The sequence below is a fragment of the Corvus hawaiiensis genome, chromosome 21, assembly GCF_020740725.1.
Source record: "Corvus hawaiiensis isolate bCorHaw1 chromosome 21, bCorHaw1.pri.cur, whole genome shotgun sequence".
Taxonomy (NCBI): domain Eukaryota; kingdom Metazoa; phylum Chordata; class Aves; order Passeriformes; family Corvidae; genus Corvus; species Corvus hawaiiensis.
In genome coordinates, this window is record NC_063233.1 from 7,198,349 (window position 1) to 7,220,540 (window position 22,192).

General features: G+C 44.7%; 1 long non-coding RNA gene across 2 annotated transcripts; it reads right to left on the minus strand.

The window, feature by feature from the left end:
• Positions 1-2,992: 2,992 nt before the first annotated feature.
• On the minus strand, positions 2,993-14,896 carry LOC125336535. 2 transcript variants are annotated; one of them, XR_007207794.1, is made up of 3 exons: positions 14,637-14,896; positions 13,685-13,784; positions 2,993-6,047 (listed from the first exon to the last, which is right to left on the minus strand). It is a non-coding gene; the product is annotated as an uncharacterized LOC125336535 (long non-coding RNA). The 2 variants fall into 2 exon arrangements; XR_007207793.1 differs by lacking the exon at positions 2,993-6,047 and adding an exon at positions 8,222-9,544.
• Between the last annotated feature and the right edge of the window lie 7,296 nt (positions 14,897-22,192).

Sequence of the window (22,192 nt, forward strand, 5' to 3'; positions counted from 1 at the left end):
TGCTATTTCCTCTGATGAATGGTGAATTTCCAATTAGCATTTTAATTACTCAAGCCAGACTTTCATCTTGTTTGATGATCACAAGAAATTCCATAAGCAACAAGTCATCTTGGTTTGTCAACCTATGCTGGGGTAATGCAGAACACACTTACAGGGGTTGGCCTGTGAGACTGTTTCTCTTCTGGAAAAATCCTACAGCATTAATTGTTATCAAGTATTTGTTTATAGTTTTACACAGTTTTTATATAGTCTATATAGTTTTACACTTTTGTACCTCCCAAGGAAAACCTACAAGACTGTCGTACCTGAGGTCTTTGGTATTAATGGTATAGATTTATTTTCTGGCAGATCCTACAGCAAATCCATCAATAGGACCCTAAACATCTGAACCTGTATCACTTGCCTGAGCAAATCCTTTAGCAAATCCATCCCATAACATTTCAGACACCTTTGTGTGTCCTTCACCTGAGTTAATCCTACAGCAAACCTGTCCCTGGGGACTGATGGATTGGCTCCTCCCTGCAGAAGGTCTGGTGGTGATAACTCTGCCACCTTTCTGTTTGTATAACCAAAAATCCAAAAAAGAGCAGGGCATTTTTTTAAGTTCCTGTGCAGTGTTAGGAAATTCTGTGTCCTCTGGGGAAGGCGAATGAGCAGGGATGAGGTTATCCTTGCAGATGAGGGGTGCAACTTTGACTATCCTGAACTTTTCACTCTGTTTCTGCACCACAGTAACACCAGTGGGTTTGGCATGGGGCACACTCCTGCCACAGGTGGGGTTTTCCAGAAGCTCAAGGATGTCGTTGCTAACAGAGATGCTGACACAGACTGCTCCTGTAATTCCAGGCACTTGGACACCTCGTGCTTTGCCTTGAGTGGAAAAGCCAGCAGGTGGAAAGATGTGCTCAGCTTTGAACCCATTGCTCGGTGCCGAAGGTCCACAAACGCATCAATGAGCTGACCTAAGCAAAGATCAATAAAATCTTACAAGCACTCAGAAAGATCATAGTCTTAGCTTCAAGACTTAAAATGGTTGATCTGGGAATTTGGATTATTTCAGTCCCTTGATTTGAAGAGATCTGGAATTGATCAAGATGAGGATGGGCCCTTTGGGCCCTTGTAGACCATCGTTCTTCATTTGTATTGTCTGCCCACTTCATTCATTTTTTTCTCCCATTTTGGTTTGCGGATTTTGGGGTTTTTCCTGTGAAGACTTCCTTTTCCTTCCATTTTTATGTGATTTCTCATTCTCTCTGGATGTCCATCACAGCAGCCTTCTGTGGTATAAAGCTACCTGCACATCATGGGTGTATATCCATCATCTATGAATGGATATACCTTCTCTCCCTAGTAGTAATAATAAAATATCAGGACCAAATCTGTTTACTTGAGAAAAAAATTACACATGGGGGGTAATCATTTATTCAGAGCAAAGAAAACCAAAACAGCCAAGCCAGCAGTGCCCATTTCACTAAGTGGACAAATGAGAGGTTTGTAAGTTCTTGGCAGTCTGATGGATAAAGGTACCTTGTCAGAAGGTCCCTCCAGACTGACTTGCAAACAAAGGAGAGGAAAAGCTTGGGAAGTAAAGCAGATTTGTGGTGACAGAACGAGCAGATCTGACTTGGAGCTCTGGTTTCTGCGGTGCAGCTATCCAAGGTGCTGCAAGTGTGTGCCCAGACACCTACACTGGATGGACACTGGGCCTCTTTCCCTTTCTTTTTCAAAGTGGTCTTGTCAAGTCAATCCTTCACTGCATCTTAATTCTTGCTTCCCACATCCTACTCCTGCATTCCCATCCTTTCATCCTCAGTGAGGCCAACCAGACTCATTCCCTTCTTGCAGTATATTATTTATGCATTTATGTTGTTTTTCCCTCAAAGGTCCAAAGATGGACATGGCTCTGTCACTTAGAGAAGCACCTCAAGCACCAGGAGCAGAGCCATGTAAATCCCACAGGGAAACACATCGTGCCCAGTGAAATGAGAAAAAAAATTACAGACATTATCTCTACTTCCCCTTTCCCCTTTCTGCCCCTGAGGCCTCACATCCTCTACATCCCATTTTTCCCTTTCCTCCTTGCAATCCCAGCCCTTGCCCCATCCCTCTAACACCCACAATGGTCTGGTAGAATTTCACCAATGCAGGCAAGTGGAACACTTCACTTCCAATCCCCGAACAAGGCCAGGGCACAGAGGAGTTTATTATATCATAAATGAGAACATGAAAAGCTAATACATTTTATACATTTGTCAGAGAGCGAGAGAGAGAGGAGGAAGAACCTTTGCTGCCAGGTTCCTCATAGCAAATCTGTCACGCTGGAAAGAGGCTGCTGGAATGGAAGTATTTACAGACAGACAGGGAGAGCCCTGGTGCAGAATAGCAAAGCTCCTGCTGGATGCTCCAGGGCTGTGGCAGGAGCCAGGATAGAGTTCTCAAACCAAATCACACACAGCCCACCACAAACACCTCAGCTCTTCTTTTGTGGGGATAAAATGATGCCCAGCAGGGCCATGGGGAAGCTGTCTGTGGCTGCTGGGGGGCTTTGGGTGGCTGAGGAATCAGAGAGTGCTGCTGGTGTTTGTATTGTGGGTCTGAATTTACCTGGTGCTGCTTTACAGAAAAAAGGGGGGAAAAGCATATCCAGAGATGGGCAACAGAGCTGGGAAGGGGCTGGAGCCCCAGGAGAGGCTGAGGGAGCTGGGAAAGGGGCTCAGCCTGGAGCAAAGGAGGCTCAGGGGGGACCTTGTGGCTCTGCACAAGTCCCTGACAGGAGGGGCAGTGAGGGGGGTCGGGCTCTGCTGCCAGGGAACAGGGACAGGAGGAGAGGGAACGGCCTCAGGCTGGGCCAGGAGAGGCTCAGGGTGGGCATCAGGAAGCATTTCTTCACTCAAGGGATTGTTAGGAATTGGCTGTCCAGGGAGGTGATGGGATCACCATCCCTGGAAGAGTTTAAAAGGCATGTGGATGTGGCACTTTGGGATATGGTGATGTTAACAGTTGGACTCAATGATCTTACAGGTCTTTTCCAACCTTAATGATTCTATGATTCTAAGTCAGATGCCAGATAGACTAATACAGAGGAATTTTCTGGGAAATCTCTTCTACCTGCCAGGCACACACCCCCATGGCTTTCTTGCTCTGCGCTCATTCCAGGTGGATTGTCCCATTTTAGTTGAGCTTTTGCCTAGTCCCACTGCACCTCCAGTCCCTATGACATTGCATTTCTGCTGCCCAGCAGATCCAGTGATGAAGGGCTTCATATCTCTCTTTCCAAAATCCAAAATTCAAGGCAGGAAGGCGTTACCCAGACATCATCTCCCTTGAAATAGTCAGCAAGTCAGACTTAATTAAGACAAAGAGCAGCAAAAAGCAATAATAATTAAAACTTAGAGTCTCCTGCACATATGAGAAAGTAAAAGGAGCTCATGCTGGCAGGAACTTGGTGTCTGAAGCTGGCATTCCCCACAGCCAGGTCCTTTATCCACAAGGATGAAGCATTGGAGATGGCAGTGGTGGTGCCTACAAGAGTTTAGCTGAAATTAACCACAAAAGATGTTTCTCCAGGCTGAACTGTCCCTCAGGCAGCTGCTGAACTGGTGAGGGAAAGACAATAGTTGGTGCTTTGGTTATTTCAGCCTTTACCACCCCCAGACCTCAGGACACAGCTGGAGGCACAGCTGGAGGCACAGCTGGAGGCAGACCTGTGAGACTGCTGCTTTTGAGAGCATTTATCTCTGTGGGGGGAAAGGTGCACTCAGACAGAGCACAGATAGAAGGAATGGTAGAGGAGCAGCCAAGGAAACCCATCTCATCTGCCATCGTGTCCTGACAGCAGCTGAGAGCAGCAGAGCAAGAGGCAAAGTGTTCAGCAATTCTTCCTCTGAATGCTCTTCCAGCCCCTGGAAAACGACATGGCAGTGGCTCCCTGAGTTGTTGCCACCTGTGGTCCTTCCTGGGTCCTGTTTCCTTGGCTCCTACCATGGCTATGGGTGTCACTACATGCACAAGTCTCAGATCTATGCTGCCACCACCCAGGTCTCTTTGCCCAAAGCAATCCCTTTTTCACAGAAGAATTTTGCTCTCTCCACCCTTCAAACTCCCTCCTTTGCTCCTCTTCCCCAGTCCCTTTGCTCCATGTAGGAGAATGACCATCCTGAAATATGGGGCAGACACCAAAACACAGAGCTCAGAAGAGCAGGTGGAGCTGGGCTCCACCATGGCTCAGATTCATCTCTCTCCAGAGCTTTGCTTGGTTCCCAGTGTTCTGTCCTGTCCTCCTTGCCAGGGTAGCTTTTCGGGCACTCACAGAAGCTGCCAGACAAAACACTCCAGATTAATCCCACTCTCTTCCTCTCTCTTTTTAGAAACTTTTAATTAGTCCCCAACTCAGCACCATTATTAGTATTTGTTATTAAGTATTAAAACTGCTCACCCCCAGCTCCTTCTCCCTCTGCTTCCCTTTTCCAGCCCTTTGTTTTAATTGTTATATTTTTTCATCAGTGATCAGCCAAGCTTCCCTAATGATCTAGGCTCATTTAAAGGGTTTATAACTCCGGCACAAAACTCCAATAAAAAAGCGGCAGCCTTGCTGGGAACCTCCTGGGGCTACTCAGCAGCCAGGAACACAAACTCATTTAACACTTGCCTCTTCTCCCCTTTTCTTAGTCACCATCACCCATTTTGTCAAAATATCTTCCCCTGCATGCACAGAAACCCTTCATTTTTCCTTTTCCACATCTTTCTCTCTCAATTCTTTTTCCCTACGGATCGAGACAGGATAACTGGAAAAACTCTTGATGAGGCACATGGTGGAGTTAACAGCAAATAGACCAAACCCACTGTTCCTTCCAGCCTTTTCCCTGCCGATGCTGCATTGCTGTCCCCTCTCAAGAGGAAAAACATAAAGAGTTGTATTGAGGCTGAGGAAAGAAATGATCTGGCTGTATTTCTCCTGAAGTATATTTAGCAGTTGCACATTACCCCCCTAGAGAGCTTAAAAGCCTCTTTTACAGATCTGCAAGTTGGCACTGCCTTTCCTTCCTTGCTCTTCTCCCTTTGCAAGAGGTGTAGATTTACGCACCACAGACAAAGGGCTGCTTGGCAAACTCTCAGTCTTGGCCCAGCTTCCCATCGAGTACAGATGTTGCTTCCAAACCTGTCTTTAACCCTGTGCACGGCCAGCAGGAGAATCGTGGGGATCCAAGCAGGAGGAGGAGTGCAAGCTGTTCTCCAGGAACAGAGACTGACCTAGACTCAGGTGGGCTCTAATGTGACCTACTGGGCTTCTTGCCCATGGCCTCAGGCACTGGGCAATCAGGCAGGGTGAGGGGCAAGCCAGGAGAACACATCTTTCCTACACTGACCTCCTTGTACCAAGCTTTTTGAGGGAAACCTCACAAAAGTTATCCCATCTCTGTTTACACACAAAACCCTTCTGAAATGAGGAGGGAAGAAGGGAGTGTGACTGATAAAAAGGAAATGAGTAGAGCAAGGCACGGGGTGGATTTATGTCACCTGCCTTTAGTCATCTGCCATGTGGGTATTTCCATCTGAGCTGTCACTCTGGGCTTCTCCCTGGAAATGCCATAGGGAAAATAAGCACTTTTAACACCCTGGTTACCCTGCCCTTGTAAACCAGGGGAATGTTGACCTTTTTGCACTGTTCTTCCAGCTGATGTACTTCCCAAAGCCATCCATTTCAAAATTATGGAGCAAACAATGCCATTTAAATGGTCTTGCTTTGAAGTCACTCTTGCTCCCAGGAATGTGCCTGACAACATCACACCGGCAATGACCATGGGAGTCACAATTGTATTGATACACTTGACAAGCAGCCTTTTGTTCTCACTTGAAAGGAGCTCAGCTGAAAGGCCCAGCAATGTGTTCAGTCATCTTCAACAAGCCAGAATCATTTGGTGGGAATAAACAGTTGGAGCTCTTCAGTCAGTCATTTGAAAAGGACAGCTTCCCAAGGAACTTCAGCACTATGCTCCCTTGTGTGGCTGCTGGGCTCCTCTGGGAGATGTTTTCTGGAGCTGGTTGAGCTGCTTTGACACATATTTATCATCAGCAGTTTGAGTTTTGGGGAGAGAGAGAAACAGCAAAAGGAAACAAATCAAGCCATTGAAATATTTCATGAAAGGTAGAAAAAATCATAAGGTTTTGGCGTATTCAATAGTATTGGGTTTTCGACTTGGGCTGAAAGTGCAGCTCACTAAGTAGGGTCTGTGGAGGATGCCTGCAATTAGAGACCTGCTTGGTGATACAGAGCTGTCTTCTCCTCGTTTCCAGCTGCTACATTTAATTAAAAGAAAGCTAAACAATCCATTACATTAAATTACTTTCTGCACATTGCTTTTCCACATAGACAACTGAAATGGTTGCCACAGGGATGTTACCTGACCGCAGGCTGGAAAGGAGATAAACCATTCTCAAAATTATTCTATTCTTGCTTGAAATGTCACCCCAATGACCTGCTCAGGCATCAGTCCTGACTGTGTGAGTGCCTACGAAGCTGGTGGGGATTCACCAGGAATGTGAGGGGCATTAATGGACTATAATCCCAGCCTCATCTTGTTTGTTCCTGCATCATGTCACAAGATGATGAGTATGCCACAGCAATGTTGTGGCAAACAAAAGGGCTTCTTTCGTGTTTCCTCTCTCTACTCTCTGTCACCTTCACCACAGAATCAGCAGTAAATAAAATCATACCATGAGTTAGTCTCTACCTCAGTTGCTTCTTCAGAATTTCTAATCAGTACCAAACAGTCCATACACCTTGTTCCACCTTCTAACTTAAATAGTCCTTTGATATTAGAAGTCAAGTATGCCAAGGATATCTTGAAATATCTCGTGGAAACAGAATTTGTAGGAAAACTCCTTGTCCCTCTGGGCATTTTGTTTTCCTTTCAATTGTTTTCCTTTCCTTGTTCAAAGAAGGATAAAAATGGTTTGGAATTTTCCTCAGTAACCCATTAGGCCACAGAGCAGACTTTGCCTCCTGGAGAGGAATTCCCTAGGAACACAGCCCGAGTCCAGACTGCAGCAGGGAAGGAAATGCTGGTTAAAGCCCTGCTCTGACAGCCTCTGTGTGCCGCCACCAAGCCCCTGCCTCGCCACTCTGCCAGTTAAAAAACATTCGGGTCTTAAAGCAGCTCCCAAAGTATGTCCAGCTTGAGGCAAAACCAACCTGGACTGGCTTCAGGAGGAGAACTGAACAAAAACAACATCCTGTCTCAACTCTGCTGCCTTTGTTACAGCTCTGCCCTTATTTTCTGCACTCCACACCAATTTCCCTCTGAGATAATTGTTGCCAAGTGGCTATTTTGAACATGGTTGAGTGCAGATTGTTAAAGGAGAGACAGGCTTCTGCTTCTGTCTTGCTGACTATTTTTGCTTTATTCCCCATCTCAGACAAAAACATTCTGAGGGCATCTGTTTACTGTTTGTGCATAATGCATTATGGTAGGAAATGGTCTCTTCCTCCCTCATTTTACAGCGTTTGCACCTCATCCTGGGGTGGCCTCCCAGTAGCAGCATGGACCTTTATGACCACAGAGCTCCAGCACTATCACTCTCTCCCTGAGCCAGCCTTCCAGAAGGGGAATGCCATTGGCTTTGGGTTTGGGCACACAGCAGGAAGCGTATTCACTGGCTGGACCCAGAGTGACAGCCTCACTCACTCTGTCTCACATTTGCCCGATTTGAAGCCTATAAACTGCTGGACTGGATTTTCAGTTATCAACATCCTCTTAACCCAAGCAGCATTAGCTGAGTCCTTCAGCAGTCTCATCCAGACAAGCATCTTACTCAAATACCTTGGGAATTATCCCATCCTCTCTCTGAATCCGAGGTCATGGGGTGTACGAGACAGGAATCACAGATTCTGATGATGGCCATGAGAGAGGAGGCTTTATGAGAGGAGGAAGAAGGAAGTTCAGGCTGTGCCCACTTTATCATGGTCATAGTACATACCAAGCTTTTGGTTTTACAAGAAAAAACATTGCTAATTAATCACCCACTGGGAAGCATCCTGCTTCCCTCTGCTTGTGTCTTCATACAAGGAAGTTATTCCTGCAGCTTTATGGAATGAACAAAACTGCATCTCACACTGGGGATTTCTCCTTCACAAAAGACCCAGAAGCCAACCCAAAAGGCAGTAGATCAAACAGATTAACAACTGATTTGTATTATATTTATTGTATTTTCTCTCTGACTGTTTTTAATTCTCCCCTAGCAACATAAGCTATTCACCCTCAAAGCTTTCAGCCTCTTCTGAAATTTCAATGGTCATCTCGCTGGGCTGCTTTTGTATCTGTAGGTCCCCATCATCTCTGGGCAAAGATGGAGCGAAAAGAATGATGTTTTTCAAGCCCTGCAGTCAGGTCCTCAATGTTCCCAGCATCTGACTCTTGCCTGAAGAGGTGTGAATCAAAGTCTGGTTTCCCATGTGGTCACGCCAGATGGTTGGCTCAAAACCCATCATTTCTTTACAGCAAAACTCACTAGACACAGACAGTAACCATAAGATATATTGGAAACGCGAATCTCGCTTAATTTAGACTGCCGACACCCATGCAAAAGATCCTTCACCCTACTCCTTTTGTCAGCTCTTCAAGAATGGTTTCTCTGCTGAAAACATCCTGAAACATTTCAAGACAGTGACAAAAATACATTCTTACAGTCAGCCTGCATCTTCTTATTCTGAACTATCTTGTTACTTCTGAACTTTGATTGTCAGATTGCATTCGAGGATCATTTTACGTGCCCCAAAAGGCAGCGCTGCTCCCAAGGAATGCTTGGAAGCAGCTATGCAGGACAGCAGATCACATTCCAATATTATTTCATTGTTTGTGGCCCATTGCAGTGGGTTCTGGGATTTGTTGGGGCTGGACACCTCCAACCACATCACTCTGTGCCTTCCACAAAAGAATTGGGAATGCTGAGTAAGTCCCTGCCCTGGTGAAATTGTGAAGGGAGCACTGGAGAGAACAGTATTCAGTAAAGCAAATAAAAATTTCGGAAGGAGACTGTGTTGAAAACAATCATATGCTTGGGAAATCTGGCTCTGTGTGTTTAGTGACCACAAGAGGTCAGGGCATCAGTTTTCCATTGCATCTTAAAAGCAACATCCCGAAAAGCCTGGAGCTAGGATACTATTTTAGCTGAGACTGTTCAGTGCAGAAATTCCATCTTTAAACATTCCTTAACAGGGGTTACCACAGGAGCAACAGCCCTTCTTTTCTTTGCACTTGAGTCTATCAGGATAATAGTTGGGTTTGTCTTCCTTTATGTTCCAGGTCTTGCTCCACAGTTTGGGGGTGTACAGAAATATTATATTTTATACTAAAAGCCACAATCAACACCTCAATTTCCTTGGCACAACCAGGCTTCCTTCATTAGGAATAAACCATGCTGGTGGCAAAGCTGTCCCGGGTGTGACCTCAGGTGCGTAGAGTTTCCTCCTGCAGAAGCTTTTAAGCATCACAAGCCTCCCTTTTCTCTCTTCCAAATCCACTTCTCCAGCGTGAGTAAAGTCAGTCTATGAGATAGCAAATGCATTACATATTCCAACTCCAAATTAAGACTATTTCTGCAAATGCATTTCTCCATCTATGAGAGGTCTGTGTCAGGGAGACAGACAAAAAAGAAACTGTATAAAATAGTAACATTTTCATCACATCTATCTATCTATCTATAAACTATAGGAGCTGTGTACACACTTGCCCTCTGAGAACCACTTTCTGTGGCACCTGTTTTTACTAATGTAGTTTTTCTAGAGAGTGTTCTGCCCAGGCACTAACTGGGCTTGACCCAGTTTGGTTTATAAAAACAGACAGGATTGCTGCCTGGGATATTAGATGATGAATTTTTCATATGCAGCCTTGTTTCACTGCAAAGTCCAGCCTCAGTCCCCCCCTCTGTCTGCAGCATGTCCCCTTTAGCAGGTCCTGCTTTGTGAAATTGCATTTCTTTGTTTTCTCTGCATGGTGCCAAAAAATGCCTTTCTTCCCCCTCTTTTTTTCTTTTCTCTATTTTTGAAGTGAAAGTTATTAAGCTACTTCTGGCATAATACCTCTAAATGCCGAGTTCGTGAGAGGGAATTTTAACTTGGTTAATCTGACACAAATGAAAAACTATTCAAGGCTTGAGATGACTGGAAAGTTTAGTGTCATGACTTTTTCAGGAGAAAAAGAGGGTTCTCAGCAAAATTTCATTTGAACACTTGACGTTATTTATTTCCTTTAAAGTGTTGGGCATGGTTTAAAGACACGGGACAAACTGAACTAATGGTTCTGCTCAGTGCTAGGGGGCACATGGGGCAGAGAGAAGGGTAGAGGGGATGGAGAGTGTTCTCCTTTTTGACGTGGGACAGTGGGTAACTGCTCCCACTGGGAGCTGGATCCTGCAGGCTTGCTCAGGGCTGAAATGGAAATGTCACTCTCTTAAAAGTTAAATTTCAACTGCCATCATTTCTGTGACTATTATCAGCAGAGGAAAATGGGAAGGAGAGGCTTGCTGTGATACAGAGACCTCATACGTCTGAGATCATTCCTTTCCTTGTTCAGAGCCATTACATCTGAATTAAAGATGCCTTGGGATGTTCCTCATCCAAAAGCTTTTCCATTTTTTATTTGGGTGTCTGGAAGCCAAAAGAAACAGAATCTACCAGAGTTAAGCTATGCCAGTGCTCAGAGGGGTGGTCCCAGGACAGTGTTCAGCCAGTGGATAAATACCCATGTCCAGGGAGACAACTCTCAGGAGATTTGAGGACCGTTTTCAGAACTATGCTGTGAACTGGTGGAGTCCCATCATCTTCTCCTCCTTGAAGGAGTGAGTGGGGCGTGTGTATGTGTGTTGCTTTCACTCCTGAGCACTAGCTGGGATAAATGGGCTGAAGGTTCCCTCTACTTTTTGCTCCAATAGCCATGTATCAGGTTTTCCACAGCTGAGCTGAAACCCATGATTCATAATCAGTTTCGTTTGCGAAATGTTCTTCTAATTGATCAGACGGAGACCAATTTCAGTGTGGGAAACTGAACCCTGAAAAAATTAATTACCCGCCAGGCTAAACCCATTTCCTTTGGCCCAAGTACAGCTTATTGTATGTTACTGAGAGATGACTGGCTGTCGAGAGAAAGGCAATGCTATAATTCTTTCTAGGACACGCTACATTGGAAGCAGATAAAGTGCTGCTGGCTGAGGGCAGTGGCTATGCAGAGTGGGGAGGTGGCACAGGAAAAGGGGAAAAGGGACAGTAAATACATGGCAAAAGGCTCAGAGGGAGTAGAGATAAGAAAAAGGAGAAAATACACCAATTTTAAAATCCCAGATTCTCCCAGGGATTAGTCACTACAGGGTTTGCCTTTGGGGGCAAGGGGTTTTAACGTTTCCTGTGCCTACTTGGTGCTCATTTTATACCTGTGAGATGGAGGGATGTCACAGACCCTGGGCAAAAGACACAGGCAGAGAGATTTTTTTTTTTTTTTTTTTTTTCTGTGATGCTCCGGTAATGAGGGTAGTGAACTTAGCAAGGCTCCACAGCCTCGGGGCAGGAAGGCTTAGAATAAATGCTGTAACTGAGCAGAAAGCACCAGGGAGCAAAAGTAGGCTCTCTTTCCTCCTTTAGGCTGAAGAGATGGGGAAGATCCAGGGACTCACAGATGGCTCCACAGGAATGTCAATGAGGGTGTTGCACACTGGTGCAGCCCATCCCTGCTCCCGGCGTGGGACTTGCTGCTCTCATAGCTGACTGCCATCCCCTTCTCTTCTTCCACTTCTTCATTTCCCCTTCTCTTCCAATGGCTCCTGGCATCAGGATACCAAACTCAAAGCCCTCCAAGACAGAAGGCGTTACAGATTTTTTTAATTAAAGCCAATTGGGTAATGAAAGTAGCAGGAGTATGTTCCCACTCTATGAATGGATAAATTAAAGCTCTCAGCAAAGACGGCAGACATGGAGTCTGTGAGGGGAGCAGATTTTAGATGGAATCCTAATGGCTGCCATCTTTAAGCTAATGACATCCTGCCCACACGATTCTGCCAGCTTCCAGGGTAGCAAAATAACCGCAGAGGGAGCATGGATCTCCTTCTTTGTAGACTGGGGCTTCAACAGTGAAAAACATTAGTGTTACAGGATACTCAGGCTGCAATCCCCTGACAGTAAGAGCCAGCTACTCTCCAGCTGCTCCAGGTTAATAGAAATACTTCCTTGGCTAGACCCCAGCACAAAACAAAATAGGATTTACAGCCAGAGTAAAGCTAATCAAAGAAAAAGGACAAAGGTTTATCAGCAGCCAGAACTTTTCAGAAGCAAAGAACTTAGTGATGTCTGGGTCAACAGTGTTCTTGTGCTTCAGAGAGTCCTCGATGCAGATTGCTTGGGGAATACCTTGCCTTGATGGAAAGTTTTAACCCTTTGACTTTTGAAAGGACAGGGTCTAGGTGTATTTATTGGAAAACCTCAAATTCAAACAAAATAATCTCTGTGTTGCTGCCAGTCTTTTATCAGCTTCTGTGTGGAGGTGCTCAGGAGCGCTGTGTAAATGCGATGTACTTAAGAAACAAAGGTTGAGTGGAATGACCTCTTCAAATGCAGATGTCAGGCATCTTTAAAGCCCTGGGGTTCAAGGATCACAAAACTGGATTAAGGCTCCTGCTCTGTTTTCCTTCTCTATCCGTCTTTTTCTTGCTCCAAGAAAGAGGATGGCATGACTGAGAGTCAGGCTCAGTGACATTCTCAGGGGAAAATACAATTCTACCTAGAAATTACAATCCTAGTAATTCCTAATGGTACATTGTGGAGTTTTCTTTTTAAGACAGGATGTTCTTTCTTACATACCCTGCATCAGAGACCTCTGTTCCCAAAATCTGGAGTGCTCCAGGGCTCCATCTCCCTAACAGGTCAACTGGGAGGAAGAAATACCCTTCCATGGAAGAGGGAGAGAAATCTGGGAGCAGGGAAGATGTGCAGGAATTGACACGTAACAGAGAAAATTGAAAAAAGTGCCCACTGAATCCATGATATTGAGATAATTGCTATTCTATTTAGGACCTCTTATTTTGGCAGTGACACAGCCAAGGTGTAATACAGCTGGAAATCAAAATGGATGGAAGTTAATCCATTGAGGTTTATGGCTACTGTTAGTTTCTGATGTACTCTGATAGTCTGCTAAGTAAACACCTCACTACCTGCCTCTTAAACCAGAGTTCACAGCTCCTCCAATCTCTTGCAGCATGAATACTTTTATTAACCCTCTTAGTGTGTTTGAGTCGACCCTTCTCCTTCTGGGGAAAAGTCAGAGCTCTCTGAAGTGAAACACCAGTTTTGGACGGGCATATTCCATTTACATCATGACTGTGAGCCAATATTTTTACAGGCAACTATGCAAGTACAAAACCACTCAAAAAAATGTTAAGTCAGTTTAGCATTTTCCCACTCATCAGCTGAGCTACTGTAACAGAGGCTGTGTCCACTCTTATCCCTTAGCTCTTGGATAAACTGCAAAACCATATTGCTTGGCTCCAGCTTTTTTTTCCATGCTTCTGTACCCCTCCACTCTTCTACTTTTCCATAGGAAAAGAAAAATAAGAAAAAAAATTAGAAGATGAAACCTATTTTCTAAATACACATTAATTTTAACATCCAGAAAAGATTGGTAAAAGATCAACACGTGCTTACTGAACAGAAATTCAGGAGAGCAGTGAGAGGTGAACAGTGACTCTCCTAGAGAATGGTTCTGGTCCAAGTGCAGCTCACCTGGGCATTCATTCAGTGCCTGCTGAGGGGGAAAGGAGATGAGAGATTACTCCATTATAGTCGCGAATGTATAATTCATACAATGCCAATGAAATAATTATAAATGACTGAATTGTTCACAAAGGCCATTCTTCACACTGTAGCCCATTTTAAAAAAATCTTTTATTCCTCTCTTCTAAACTTTCTGTTAATGACCCTGCTCCTTGCCTTTGCTTCCCTTGCAGCCACTTGGCGGAGATTCTCTAAAGAGGCAGAAAAAGAGTTCCTGGAGAAGACATAGACAAGTTGTGGATATTGGGAACTTTCATTCTGTGAGGGTGGGGAGGCCCTGGCACAGGCTGCCCAGAGAAGCTGTGGCTGCCCCTGGATCCCTGGAAGTGTCCAAGGTCAGGTTGGAGCAACCTGGGATAGTGGAAGGTGTTCCTGCCCATGGCAGGGGGTGGAACGAGATGATCTTTGAAGTCCCTTCCAAAGTGCCCTGTGATTCCAAATCTCCCTTCCTCTGTGTCTCCATGGACATCCCATTAGATACCTAAGTATGAATGAACCAGCTCACTTTATACACATCCCTCTGCCATCTGATCTGGGTTAGACAACCTCTGGCCATGGTCTTCTCAAGAGATGTGTCTGCCTTTCAGTTTCCTCCCCTGTTCTGTGGACAAGGAAGGGTAACAGTGTATTCCTAATCAATTCTTGGTTTCTTTGGTCAGTTGTTTGCCGTCTGTGAGATGACAGCAACATGTGAGAAACACAAGGTTCTTGTACGTGCACTGCAAGAGTTTTGAGTCCACAAAACCAAACCACAGCACTATGAATCCTTGGGCTGGATGGGAAAGCTTCCCTGCTCCTGGTAACTCACCTGCTGCTCACTCACCTGGCCCTGCCTGGTGTCGTTTATCCCTGGGAAAGGCGAGATGCAGATGAGAAACTGCTGGAAATTGGAGCTGGTAAAGCAATTGCACCTTGAAGAGCCCCAGCTCTGTTGTGAGATGGATTGAGAGTGGTGGAAGTATCAGTCATCCCTTGCTTGGAGCTGCTGTATGGAGGTAATCAAAACCTGGGGAAAAACTTGTAAAGATTGTAGCACACAGATGGATGGACAGACAGTGTGATAGATCATAAGCAAAAATAACAGTTTAAAATTGCATTTCTGATTGTGACCTGGTTTTCCCAAGTCCTGAGTGCTCTGTCCAGTGGCACATGCTGTGGGAGCAGCCCTCTGGGGACTTAGTCCAGAGGTAGTATCTGCACCTACAGGCCTATTATTGCAAACTTTTCTTATGTATATTTGAAAAGGTGAGAAAGCACCAACCAAGGATGTTTTCTAAAGGTCGAACCTTTCTTTTTGCTGGAGCTTTCCCCCTCTGCTTGCTTTTATTTCCAGGTACTCCCTAAGGACGGATTGAAACTCCATAGCTCTGAGCACATCCTTTGTCCTGCTTAATCATTGTTAACAGACCAAAAGATGAGATAATGGCGACTGTCTTGGGGACTCCAAGTTCCTGATTGTTCAGAAAGGTCATAGAAAAGCCACGTTTCTAATCTTTGCAAAAGAAGAGATTAACAGGCAGCCTTGCTGAGATGTTTAGGGAGGAAAAAAAGGAAAAGGAGAAGAAAGGTGATGGAAGGGTCTTTGGGTTTGACTTGGATACAAGGAATAGGAACTATGAAACAAAATCATGACACCACAAAGGAAGCAGGGAAAGAATTCTTCTGCAAAATACACAGGCGCCATGAAGAGCAACTGGGAAAAAGTGTGAAAAGACACAAGCTTTGGGGAAAGAATATTCCATGCAAGATGAGTCAGGATGCTCTTTATTCCACCGGCATTTGAGGTTGCTGGCCTTCACCTCTGATTCCTACAGGAGACTGGTACTGGAGCTGTTGGGGCTGAAAATAGAATGGGACAGACGGAAAGACTGGATGGGATCTGTCCCCCATTTAGTCTGTACAAATTAAAGCTGATAGACAAGACTCAAGGAGTTGTCTAGGCTTGCTGTAGTCCATGGAGGAATCATCACCGACCACAGGCAATTCCACCCATAATAAAATAAGTGACCAGTGAAAAGGGAAGAGATGAATCAGCTCTAGAGGAGCTCATCTCTCTTTGGTTAAAGAAAACCAAACGGGATGAGTTCAGAAAGAAGATCCCACCTCTTCTGAGTCAGGAAAATCCCACCCAGGAGCCTCTGAGGAGTCTGTTATGGCTGGAGCAGATTCTGGGAGCACAAAGGGCCCTGCCCCATGCACTCATCCCATGTTATGTGTTATGGAAGGACTGGAAAATGCACAAGCAGAGCTAAACATGAAAGGCTGTGTCAGACAGCACATGATCACCTTGTTCAGCTCCGTTTTGTCTGTATTTCATCCAAATGATTAAGGAATACGTTAGGGATTGTGATTCCTGCCCCAGTTTTGAGGACGTTCTGGCAGCAGACGAGAGAAGCATTTGGAGCCAAAGACTTAAAAAATTTAGGCCCAGATTTCAAGCTTCTGAGGTTTGAAGTTATTTTATGCTGGAAGTTTGGCTTGGACACATCTTTAGTAGCTGCTAGAATCAGACAGAATCTCCAAAGCTTTGGAAGTATTCCTAGTGCAAGAAATTACCAATTTCCGTATTTCTGTTGCTCTTGATGTTTTTGACACCCAGGAATAAACTGTCTTCATTTAAATGAGAAGAGAAAAGTATCTCCTGCAAATTATGCCATTTCTTTTCCCCATTATGTTTTTCTGCATCTTCTGGCAGCGCTGTTGCAAAACCAACAGCAAACGGTCGCGTGGAACTGCAAAGACAATAACTTTAATGGAAAGAAATTGGGAACTGGAAGATGACACAGATTGCATTAGGGAAAAAAAAAAGTGAAATAATATTTAATTTCCCTGGTCATAAATAATATGTCTGCCCACATTACAAACACATCAAATATGACAGGAAAGATAGGCAGTGACATGAGAAAATATCATTATTTCTTCATTAAATGTTTTATACATTTATAAGGGGGGGGGCTAAATTAAAAAGCACCCTGACAAGCAAAAATATAACAGCTGAAGAGCCATTAAAGAAATGAATTAGGACTCTACAAGTGTGCAGATGCAGAAACCTCAAGGAAAGAGAAAAAATTTGTCATAGGCAAAACTCGGACTGTTGTTAGAAACCAGTTTCTTTTCAGAAAGGAAGTGGGGCTGTTGTTGGGGGGCTCTGGACACTGGGCAGCCATTAGTAGGGACTGAATGATCCCATCAGGGCTGGTTTTGAGGTAAGAAAGGGATCTGCTCTGCCAAGTATTTTTGTGCAGTGGTGGTTGGGCAAAGAGGATTCGTACACAAGACCTTGCAGAGTGCATCAGGCTGAACACAAAACTAGAGGCACTGGAAGTTTGATGTTGATTTTGCAGGAAGCTACTGGAAATATGGGAAGGTCATAGAGGTTGTGGGTGTAAATATTACATGTAGGGTTAGGGCAAGGGAATGTCTGGAGCCTTGCAGGTCCAGCTGAGCTGTTCTATTTGCAAAGGGATTTATATTCCATGAGCATCACTCAGTCATCTTCCTGGAGTTCAGGTTCTTATGCACACTATCACTCACCCTCTGTGGACCCCGAAAGTACCAACAGTGGGTCAGGGAGGGCAAAAAAGGCTTCAAATGAAAGATGACCTTTAGGGGAAATGGGATAGACACTCCTGCATGTTGTATCTTCACTACACTCATGGCCTGTACCTCTGTAAGAACTCAACACTGAGGCTCTAATTGTTTGTGTCTCTCTAATGATCCATCCTCTCCATTCCTTTCCAGTCCCAGTGACCAGAACACATCCATTCAGAGGAACATTATCCCCATCAGTTCTGCTCCAAGACACTCGGCATCGCTCATCAACGAGAAGTCAAGGTCATGACACCCCCCCGAAGCAGCAGGCACAGCCTCATCTCCTCTGCTCTCAGTGCTGCTGAGGAGCTCCCTCCTCACCCCTGCACTAATGGCACCGGCACTGTTCCCCTCCAGATTGTTTAACAGATGCTCCTGATAAATGTCCGAGCAGCTGAAATTCTGCGGGAAATGGAGCGCGGCCGCCTGGCTGCCAGTGAAGGATAGGAGACACTCACAAGGTCTTTGGGATGGGTTTCACACAAGCAAAGGTGTTTGGCCCTTTCACCAGGATAGAAGGGTCTGGAGCCAGGGAATGGGATGGGCCTGAGTAGTATGAATTTTATAATACATGATCATCTCCCAGGTTGCAGGCAAAGGTGGGCTCTGTTAGAGGAAAGATCCTGGGCTGTGCCAGGTTAGAAGGCTCCCAGCTGCATCTGTGCAAGTAATGAATTCACTGGTAGCCAACAAACAGAATTTACGGTTTGAATAAATACACAGTGTGTGTGTGTATACATATATTTACATGTGTTTACATGTGTTTGTTTGTATTTGAGTTCCACTGTTCTCAAATAGCTATCTAATGTATTTGAGAAGACAAAGTGTAAACAATTTATTTGGGGGACAAATTTGTTGCAGTCCTTTTTAGCTACACAGCCAGAGAAGTTTTCCACGTGTTGTCTCCACCAACATTTAGCAGTCCCAGGAATGAATGGATTGAAGTATTAAGATTTTTCTCCCTTTTGACTTCCAAAAGACAACCCTGCAAAATGCAATATCCCTGTGAAATCTGTATTTCATTAAGAGAAAGGTTTTGTTTACAATAACACCCTCTCACAAAGCTTCTGCTGCCCCCAGAAACAGCATTCAAGATTCAAAGGGTCCAGCACTGGAACAAAATCTAACCCTGAGGTTCCCATAGCCCCATTTTTTCTCTTCCTACTACATTTGGTTTATAGCTACGCCTTCAGTATTCCTTTGAAGCACAGGAGATTTTTACTGAGTGTAAGGATAGGAAGGAGAAAAGAAGAACGGGGAAGAAGTGCTAAAGACAGAGGGAAGAAGGATGGTGGGTATTTTGAGAAGGGAAAGAATGAGCTGCTGGGGTAGTAGTTGTAGTTAATAAAGTGAACTTCCATTTTTACAGGACATTCCTCTTCTGAATTGGAAGCAGCGGCCTATGCCCTCAAACCTTGCAACAGAAGAGAAATTGTGTTAAAAGAAAAAATCACATGGAGACATCAAAATGCCATAATGCTTGGCACTCTATGGCATTACAAACTATTTAAAATTAATGCCGAATATAAGATCCATACAAATTAGGTTGGAGAAAAATGTGAAAATCAAGTGTTTTTCTGTTCTCAAAACAAAGTATTTTGTCATTACCAAAATGAAGTCAAAACGATTTAACTATTCTTCATCAAACATTTCATTGCGATTGATCTGGTCCTGTGAAACCTTGTAAAAAACACCTTTAGCTTCCAACAGCAAACTGCTCAAGTTAATAACAGTCAAAAAATGGAGAACAAGTTGTTTAAGAAAACTTCAGGCTCTTCAAACATGAGTGAAAGGTGACAGACTCAGCAGTTCTCTTGGTCTGGACTAGGTCATTGATAATTGCCTTTGTATCACAGACTCTAAAAGCCATAGACTGGTGTGTCCTAACCAATGCAAGGAATATCTTTGAGTGAAATCCCTGCCTGGAAATTGCTCCCGCTAATCCCTTTCAGCTCAGCCCTGTTCCTTCTGCTCCTGTGAAACCCTGCAGAAGGATTACAAACACCGACTCAGTGCAGTTCTTGGGTGGTGTGGAGTGCTGCCAAGTTACACAGGACAGCAGAGCACCTCCCCTGTCCTTTGGGATGTCTTTGTGCAGGGCCCTGCCGAGCACTTGGCACTTCCAGGAGAATGTGGCACGAGTTGCCCCTGCTTTGCTTGTATTTGTGACTTTTTCTTTGCCTTTTAAGCTGTCGTTATCTCAACCCACGAGTTATCTTACTTTTACCTTCTCTCCCCCATCCTGCCAAGGGAGAGTGAGTGAGTGAGTGAGGCGGATTTGCAGGCTGTGGTTAAACCATGGCAGTAACTCATCCTAAAACACACAGAAGTACACTCAAGGCCACAGTCATGTGTCAGAGTGAGCCTTTTGGGTCCGTGGACTGCACTCTTCTGGGAACTGGGCCATTAAGCATGGATTTAAGTGCTTTGCTTTAGGCACTCAAATTTAATTTGGGTTTGTTGCACAATTTCCCAGCACTTATGGTGCTGCCCAGGAGGTGATGTGCCTCAGCCCCTGGTGGCTGCTCTCAGCAGCCCCTCTGCACAAACTACTCTCATTTCTGCAGTCACTGGAGCTCCTCTCCACCCCAAGCCCCTACTTCCTCCTCTTTCCACTTTCCTCTTCTTCTATGGGCTCTTTCCTGCCCATCCTATGGAGGAGGGTGGAGCTACCACTGTCCAAAGCTGAGATTTCTGCCGCTTGGCCAGGGTCAAGGAGGTTTTTCTTTTCATTATCCTTTTATTGCCAACAGCCTCTGCAATACAAGGAGCTCCATCAGTAAATCCCAGAGCACAGCAGGCTGGGTGCACACAGATTACCACAACCCATCAAACAGCACAAATGAGAAATAGGCAGCTGAGCACAGGCAGTGAGAAGAGCTGTGTTAATATAATCAAGAAAACAGAGCAAATGCAACAGCAGAAATAATTAACAAAAAATACATGGGCGGCTTCTCACCATTGGACATGCAGGTTGGAGATGGGGGCTTTCCAAGCTAAGAGTGGAATCTTCCACCCAGAGACTGCCGAAGTTTCTGCAGCTGCTTCTTCAGGTACTTCACAGAGCCTCCCACAAAAATCAGCAAACTGCCTTCCATGCAGAAAACTGTCCCTGAGCACAACACTTTGATGTTTAGGGGTTGAATGGGACTGTGTTCACCCTGAAATCTCATGGCTTTGACCATATTCTTGAATGGGTTTTATGTGCAGGGCATCATGTCCCCTCAGCAGGACCATCTCCGTGTTTTGGTTGAAAGCAGTAATAGCATACTAATGTGAAGGGAGGCAAAGAGAAAAGGGATAAAAGAAAGATGGGTGTCAAATAAAATAGGAAGGAAGATTTTAGAAGAAGAGAGAGAGAAAAGCACTGCAGGCAACAGAAGGAGAGTGAAGGAGAAAAATGGGGAAGTGGGAGGACAGAATGAAATGTTGAGATACAAAAATCAACAAATGCATGAATGCAAAGTGAAAAATCCAGATCCAGGTTTTCCATTCGTATATGCTGGTACAGCTCCACCAAACCCTAGTACGAGTCCAGTTCCCTGACTTAGAAGTCTTTTTCAGCCTAAATGTTGCTATGATTCTGAGACCATCAAGTCCAACCATTCCTCCAGCGCTGCAAGGGCCACCACTAACCCATGTTGCCAATGCCACATTTACACATCTTTGAAATGCCTCCAGGCATGGTGACTCCACCACAGCCCTGGGCAGCCTGTTCCAGTGCTTGATGACCTTTTACGCAATGAATTTTTTCCAAATATTTTTCCTAAAGCCCCTTTTATGGAGCTTTATGGTTTCCATAGAGCTTTATGGATTGGCAGCACCTCAGTCTGTGGCTCAGGCCCTGTAGGCTGCAGTCCAAGCAAGGATACATCAAACACAGCACCATTCCTTCCTAGGGCACAATCTCTTTATTGCTCCCAATTCCCCAGACTATTTGCTAAATATGACTGACAGCAATTTCTGTTACTGTCAGCAGGATTCCCATTCCCATCACCTCTCCAGACCACGTCTCATTGTCAGGACCATAGCCATGATTTCAGTGTCTGTCCATGCCAACTGAATTCTTTGTCAGACCAATCTAATAATCTTCAAACCTGCTTTGCACATCCCACTCCTACTAGTTCTCCCTTATACCCTTTAACCATAGCTGAGTCTTTAAAAACTCACCTCACAAAAAGTCATTTTGATTCTCAGGGAGACAATTTTTATTTTCCTGAGAAACAGGTGAATAAAACTCTAGTAGAACCAGTCTAAAAACAAAATTAAGTGGGTCGAACCTGCCTTGTCTTTGCTTAGATCTTAGTCCAGACCTTCATTTGATCCATGCCATTAATAATTTCTTGGATTTAGCACTATCAGGCAACTGTTTTTTCCATGGATATTAACCTCAGGAGCTATCATGGAAAGGAGATGCAGCAGGGCATGCAATGAATAGCATTAAGGAAGGAGACCCTGCTTTCTGAGGTATCATTCCTGCACTATATTTGGTTCTGAGGCCTCATGAATAGCATCCCTCTTCCCTGTGTGTAGTTCCCAAACTTCTGAATTCTGCATAACTCACTGCCCCAAGCAGCAATGAATTGTCTGCCACACTGCTACTTCTGGGGTATTAACAGAATATTGAGAATCTCATTCTTGATCTCCCTTAAAACCACTTGGTAAATGGATCCGGCTCAGAGAAAGGATGAAAATAATGTGTGCAATAAAAAGGCCCCCAAAAAAGGAGGAGAAGAAAAAAAAAGAGAAATGAAAGAAAAAGGTGGGATTTTCAGAGAGTCCTGACTG